This window comes from Nomascus leucogenys, chromosome 19 (assembly GCF_006542625.1).
Source record: "Nomascus leucogenys isolate Asia chromosome 19, Asia_NLE_v1, whole genome shotgun sequence".
Lineage (NCBI taxonomy): Eukaryota > Metazoa > Chordata > Mammalia > Primates > Hylobatidae > Nomascus > Nomascus leucogenys.
In genome coordinates this window covers 11,551,801-11,559,270 of record NC_044399.1, presented here as the reverse complement: position 1 = coordinate 11,559,270, position 7,470 = coordinate 11,551,801, and the positions used below count along the sequence as shown (strand labels likewise).

The 7,470-nt window shown below is 37.6% G+C and overlaps 1 non-coding gene and 1 pseudogene across 1 annotated transcript; one reads left to right on the top strand and one right to left on the bottom strand.

Moving 5' to 3' along the window:
• The first annotated feature begins 348 nt into the window (after positions 1-348).
• On the top strand, positions 349-418 carry LOC115831611. Its single transcript, XR_004027136.1, has one exon. It is a non-coding gene; the product is annotated as a small nucleolar RNA SNORD18 (small nucleolar RNA).
• Positions 419-6,046: 5,628 nt separating this feature from the next.
• On the bottom strand, positions 6,047-7,174 carry LOC100587773 (annotated as a pseudogene).
• Positions 7,175-7,470: the final 296 nt, after the last annotated feature.

Below are 7,470 nucleotides of genomic sequence, written 5' to 3'. Positions count from 1 at the left end.
CCAAAGTGCTGGGATTACAGGCATGAGCCACCGCTCCTGGCCCCAGTTGACCATATTTTTTAAGGTAAAAATAATACCCTGCACTGGATGAGGCTGCTCAGTGGTGTGCAATGTTATAAAATGAAAGGTACATACATCTTTCCCTTCTTGGTCCCTTCCCCAAACGATAATCACTATCATCAGAGGCTTAATGCATCCTTTTAAGAACAGCAACAACACACACTATGCTTAGACTTAATGTTATGCTGACACATATGAATGCACTTATAATTTTTAATTTTCACTTGGCATGTTTACCTTTACATTGTGTTTTTACACATTTTATTTTATATTTACATTTTAAAAATGTGTGTATGATGAGATTTCACTTCATGGTCTGTGTTTCTGAAACACATGATTTTGTGGAAGTTCTGATTTGTGGGGGGGGGAATTATACAATTTGGTCCATGTGATGTGCATTTTACAGTATTTTAAATCTTCGCCTGAAAACATTTTTAGAGATTTTCCCATGTTAAGATACAGGAAGCTACCTGATGATTGTTTAATATTCCTGATTAAATATTTAGGCTGCTTCCAAGCTTGTTTTCCTTTAGTTTTTTTTTTCTTCACTCCAGCAAGTATTCATAGCAATGAAATTTGTAGATCAAAATATGAGCAATTTGTATTTTAACAAACATTGGCAAATTACAATCCATAATAGTAGCAACAACCTGCACCCCCAAAATCTCTGTTCTCCACACCATCAGCCAGTCACTAGCAGCACTTCCCATGAGCCAGTGTTTTAATGTTTACCTTCCTAAGGAAAAAACACGGTAATTCATAATTTTTATTTGCATCTCCTTAACTAAGAGATATATTGAACACCTTTTAAATGTAGTTGTTCATATTCTTTATTGGCTTTTCTATTAATTTATAAATGTCTTATTGGTGGGCTCTTTAAAGATGAAGAAAATTAGCCTTTCATTTGTCGTGTTTGTTGCAGATCCGTTCCCCAGATTTGTTTGTTTTCCTTTGTTTGAGCTCTTCTGTGCCAAACAGAAATGCAAAATTTGTATATAGTCACATGTATATATCTTTTCTTTTATAGCTTCTGGTTTTCTATGCTGCCTAGAAAGACTTTCCCTTCTCCAAGTTTAAAAATAAATACACTGAAACTTTTAGACAGGCTCTCTTTGATCTGTTTATACAAGGGTGAGCCAGCGGTATTGCCTTGAATGGGATAAGATATAAGATTATGAATGGGTATGTTAAGCCCAGCTATTAAAATGGAAGGGAATAATACTCATATCAATTGATTTTCAACAAGCATGACAAGATAATTCAACGGGGGCAAAAATTGTATTTTCAACCAATGGCATTGGGACAACTGGATGTTTTACAAAATTGTTGTTTTAAAACAATATGTGGCCAGGCGTGGTGGCTCACACCTGTAATCCCAGCACTTTGGAAGGCCAAGGTGGATGGATCACGAGATCAGGAGATCGAGACCATCCTGGCTAATACAGTGAAACCCCATCTCTACTAAAAATACAAAAAATTAGCCAGGCATGGTGGCAAGCACCTGTAGTCCCAGCTACTCCGGAGAATCATTTGAACCCAGGAGGCAGAAGTTGCAGTGAGCCGAGATCACGCCACTGCACTCCAGCCTGGGCAACAGAGGGAGACTCCGTCTCAAACAAACAAACAATAGGTAAAACATGAAGTTGGACCACTACTTCGGGGGTATAAAAAAATCAACTCAAAATGGATCACATACCTAAATATAAAAGCTAAGATTATTAAACTTATAGAAGAAAACATAAGAGTAACTCTTTGTGGCTTTGGGTTAGGCAATGGTTTCAATCCATATATGATACCAGGAGCACAAGTGATAAAGGGAAAAAAAATAGATAAATTGGAGTTCATAAAAATTAAAAACTTTGGGGTTTCAAAGAACATCATCATAAAACGAACATATAACCCACAGAATGGGAAAAATTACTTGCAAATCACATTAGTAAGGGATTTGGTTCCTGAATATCCATATATATGTATGTGTGTGTGTGTGTGTGTGTATGTGTGTGTGTGTATATATATATATATAATCTCATAGAATGCAACAAAAAGACAACCCAATTTTTTAAAGGGCAAAGGATTTAAATAGACATCTCTTTAAAGAAGATACATAAATGACCAATAAGCACATGAAAAAATGCTCATCATCCTTAGCCAATAGAAAAATTCAAATAAAAAATACAATGATATACACTTTACACCCACTAAAATGATGAAAATAAAGAAGACAGACAAAATACCAGTCCACAAAAGTATTGTAAAGCAAAATGAAAACTAACACATTTTGGCAAAGATGTAGAGAAATGGGAACACTCATTCATTGCTGGGTGGATTGTAAAATGGTAGAGTTACTTTGAAAAATAAGTTTGGCAATTCCTCAAAATATCAGACAGAGTTACCACATGAACCAATAATTCCACTGCTAGGTATATATCCAGGACAAATGAAAACACATGCCCTCCTAAAAATTTGTACGTGAATGTTCATAGCAACATTATTCATAATAGTCAAAAGATGGAAAAAACCCAAGGGTCCATCAACAGATGAATATGTAAACAAAACGTGGTACGTCCACACAGTGGACTATTAAGCAGTATAAAAAGAAATGGAGTACCAATGAGTGCTGCAACATGGATGAACCCTGAAAGCATCATGCTACCCAAAAGAAGCTGGTCACAAGAGACTATATCTTGTATAATTCCATTTATTTGAAATGTTCAGAATAGGCAGTTTCATAGAGTCAGAAAGTAGATTTGTGGTTGCTTAGGGTTAGGTGGGGCCTGGGGTAATGGGGAGTGACTGAATGCATATGGGATTTCTTTCCAGGTGTTGAAATTGTCTTACAGTGGTCATGATTGCACAGATCTCTAAATATACTAAAAACCTCTAAATTGTATACTTTACAAGGGTGAATTTTTTGGCACATAAATCGTATCTCAATGAAGTTGTTATTTACTTCAGCTTTATTTTAAAAAACAAGCGGTGGGCCATAGTTTGGCAACTTCTGTACTAGTCTATAAACATTTACAAAATGTATTATGATAAAAACTGAAAACACTAGAGCTAATATGTGGTAAGAAAGGCAAATGAGTGAGAAGAAGAAGGGAGGTGAAGGTCAGAAACTGCTAGAGAGATAAAATCTCTGAGAATGACTTAAGGAAAAAAAATCCTCTCTCTCTCTTCCACATATACAGACCTGTAGACAAAATGCTTCATCATCCAGGAAAAAACATCAGGTTTGAAAGGAAGAACCTGGTGAGGTTTGTCCCAGGCATCTGTGGAGTGGACCAGAGAATAAGTCACCCACACAGGTGTGGAACTTGGCTCTCACTGTTTCGTAAATGGTAAAGCCTCGGCCAAGTCACTTGGTCACACTGGACATCTGTTTTCTTCTCTCTAAAAGTGTTATCTGTCTTTCCAAAATAGAGCTCACTTAGAAAACACTTGGAAAACCTTGATATATTATAAAATATAAACATTATTAATAGAAAGCTGATATTTCTCCATTGGTGTGCCATGATATATGGCTTATTTTAATTTTTTCTTAATATGAATTTAAATAAGCCCAGAGCAGAGTAAGAAATCAATATTCATCTTCCAAATAAAATTTGATACAATTCAATCTAATAGACAGAAGTTCCAGTTCAACCCATGTAATCCTCAACAGTTTACACACATTACCTGGGCCACAGTTTTACCACCTGTGAAGTGAAGTGGTACAATCAGGTAATCTCTTTGGTGCCTCCCAACTCTGCAGTTCGAAGATGTCAAAATGTTGCTTAGATGTCAGATTCAGAATATGCTTGTAATGGCTGCGGTAATGAGTAATGCACATGTAAAGCCTTTGTATTTTTAAAAGTGATTCCCAAAAGGAAAAAAGTAAGTTTGATAGGATAGATGTGATCCCTGGAATAATTTAACTAACTCTTTCAGTTTGCTTATCATGTTTATTATGACCCAATGTTACTGTATTAGACAGTTCTCACGCTGCTAATAAAGGCATAAGACTGGATAATTTATAAAGGAAAGAGTTTTTGTTTTTGTTTTTTTTCAGAAGAGGAATTTTACTTTTACCCACTTATGGTAATATTTGCAATATTAGAATATAATTAGGTTAAATAAATCAAATAAGGAATCCAGAAGAAACTGTTGTTAAGCCAAGTACATACTGGCAATTTTGAGAAAGGAGAACTCTACACATCAACAAAAAGAACACACAAGCTCAAATGCAAGTTTATATGGTGAGTGTTTTTAAAGGATTTAAAAAGCATGCTCCATCAGCATAATAGCTTTTTTCTCATTTATGTAACAGATGCCTTTCTGTCTGCTTGTGTACAGCAAGGGGTTAGAACCTGAATAAACTTATTTATGATTTCAGAAATGTGCTATTTTAGAAAAGTACTCCATAGAATTTACTTCACTGCTCCTAGCACTGATTCTTCAAATAAGCAAAGTATGGAAGGTCTTATCCCTTGAAAATGTTTTTAAACACTAGCACTTTAAATTGAAACATTGGTAGAAATGTAGCAATGTCAGGTACAATGCCTATACTTAGTTTCATTTAAAATAAGAATTGAATGCACAACAGAAAATTTATCATTTTCTTTAACATTAGAGGGGAGGGAAAGAAAGCAAGCAGAGGTGGGGGGATGGTTACTCTATTTAAGGAAGAGCTGAATACAAAGACAATGAGTCTTTCATAGTCTCAACAACTCCACAATGAATGACTGTGGATTATACCATTTATAATTCACATTGGATCAAAAAAATTGGTTCCCCTCTGTGTATATCAATTTAATTCAAACCTTATTATCTTCAGAATACGAAGATGAATACTACAAGATAAACTCTAACTGCAATAGGTATTTTCCAAGTAGAAGAACAAACACCAAAGGGAATCCCTCTTTCCAATGTCTTCTGATATGGCCAGAATGGAAGTCTAACACTTAAATAAGCATTCTCATGGCCAAGTAAGAAACTACAGTTGTTGTGGGTATTACCCTACAATTACCATATGTATTACATATTAAATTAAACTCAGTATTAAATATGCTTGTATAATTATGCTGTTAATGATGATAGCAGTGATGATGCTGGTGGAAAAAGCCTGTCTTTAGCCCAAGAAAAGTAAGGGAGAAAAATGTAACATGCAGAAAGCAAACACAGGATTGGGCAATTTTTGACTAGGAAAGAGAATTTTAAGCATAGAAATATAAAAAGAAAAGTACTCCCTTATTTCCCTTATGTGGAAATAATATGAAACACTTACTAGATATACCGGACAAGAAGAGAACTAAGTACTCCAACTCTACTGCAGCATTACAAAAAAAAAATCATCCCTTCACCACAGTGTAAGATTTAAGGGCAACCTGCCCAAGGATGCATGTTATATCAAACACAGCAAGATTGCTGCTGCCCTGCCAAGTACTTCCAATCCCTACCCAGGTCCTACTGAAATACAGGTGGTCCCAATTAGTTTTATTGAAATAAATCTTTAAAGAAAAAGATAAAGCATTTAAAAAGACAAGTCAAAATGCATCAGGAACCACATATCCAACACAAACTTTATCCTCAAATGAGTTATGTTTGCCTCGCACTAATGACTTTTATTTCACTCAAATTAGAGAAAAAATCTTCCATACATAAGTATGTTCCCTGCCCAGTAATTCAAAGAAAAAAAATCCAAAATGATTAGTAAAGAAAAATATAAGAATTAACAGACCCTTTAAATTTGTTTTAAATATTTTGAAGATTTAAAAAGTGTATAAAGTTTGTAATTCCTAGTAGGAAAACATTATCTGAATGAATACCCTAATGGCAAACCACTGTAAAATGCTTCAGCTGCATTTGGGGGAGAGGGGTGGGGATTATCTTCAAAGCACCCCAGCTCTCTTGATGTACATGTCAGAGGTACATTGGTTTGTATTATTGCGACATCCATAAGGTGACCTAGGTTGCTTTTCCTTCAGCAAGGGCTTTATTTATCAGAAGGGCATTACGCTTGACCTCCAAACTTGGCTGACAATTTACTGATGAGATTCATAACCTTTGGGTTGCTCTGGTATTTTGACATATTTGCTGGGTTCTGAGCCACATCCTGGAAGGTCACCATAACTTCTGGATCCTGCATGGCTGCAAGAACCTCTGGATCACTAAGAATTTCATTGAGTCCAGGCATTCCGGCCATTCCAGGCATACCTCCGGCCATTCCAGGCATGCCCCCTCCCATTCCAGGCGTTCCTCTGGGAAAATTACCAAGCATTCCCCCAGGAAAGCCACCTGGAAAAGAGCCATACTGAGCTCCTGTCATCTGGCTTCTTCCTCCCGCTGGGCTCTCTCATGCTCTTCTTGAGCCTTCTTAAGTCATTCTATTCTTTCTTTGATCTCTCGCTCTTCACGTTTTTGCTCATACTTTCTCCGATGTTCTGCAATTTTCTGTGCCCTAGGTTGAACTTCTTTCAGCATTGCACTAGTAGCATCTTCATCATAATCCAATTTGCAAGGGCAAGATCATGGGCTGCTTCTTCCCAGTGGCCTAGAAGTCTGTGTGCTTTCCCTCGCCACTTGTGAGGCTGAGCTGAATCAGGATTTATTTCAATGGCTCTGTCACAGTCTCGGATGGCAGCATTTGGCTTCTGTAATTTGACGAAGACACTGGCCCTCTTGGCATACAAAATGGCCAAGCGAGGATTCAGCTTGATGGCATCTGTGAATAAGTCAATGGCTTTCTGGAGTTCACCATCATTTAAGGCTTCAATAGCAGCCACTTTCTTATCATTTGCCTGATCCATCATCTCCTCCGTTATCTCTGCATTTTCACCTCCCATTTCTTGAAGGGCATCAGTGTTTGGTTCAATCACACCTTCTTTATCAATTTCTAGATCACTTTCCTCACTTGATGGTTCATCTGCCTTTAAGTCTTCCTCCACCTTCTTGCTATCAGGTTTTTCTTCCTTGGCATTTTCTTCTGATTTAGCTTTCTGAGTAGCAGGTGGTACTTTACCCCCATGCTCTCCACCCACTCCCTCAGGAAGCACATTTCCTCGGTGTGCAGAACACTCAGATCCTGCTTACACATGTTCACAAAGGCCCAAAGCTCGTTCACTTTGCAGGGGTCCATGGTAGGGAGGTGGTGGGTGAAGCTGGGGGGCTGTGGCCCGGTTCCAGGCCCAGACCCTGGCTCGGCGTGACCGCGCAGAAGGGGAGGAAAGAGTTTTAATTGACTCACAGTACAGCAGGGTTGGGAGGCCTCTAGAAACTTAAAATCATAGTGGAAGGGGAAGCAAACATGTTCTTCTTCACATGGTAGCAGCAAGGAGAAGAATGAGCAAAGGGGGTGAAAAGCCCCTTATGAAACCATCAGATATCATGAGAACTCACTCACTGTCATGAGAACAGCAGCACGGGAGTAACTGC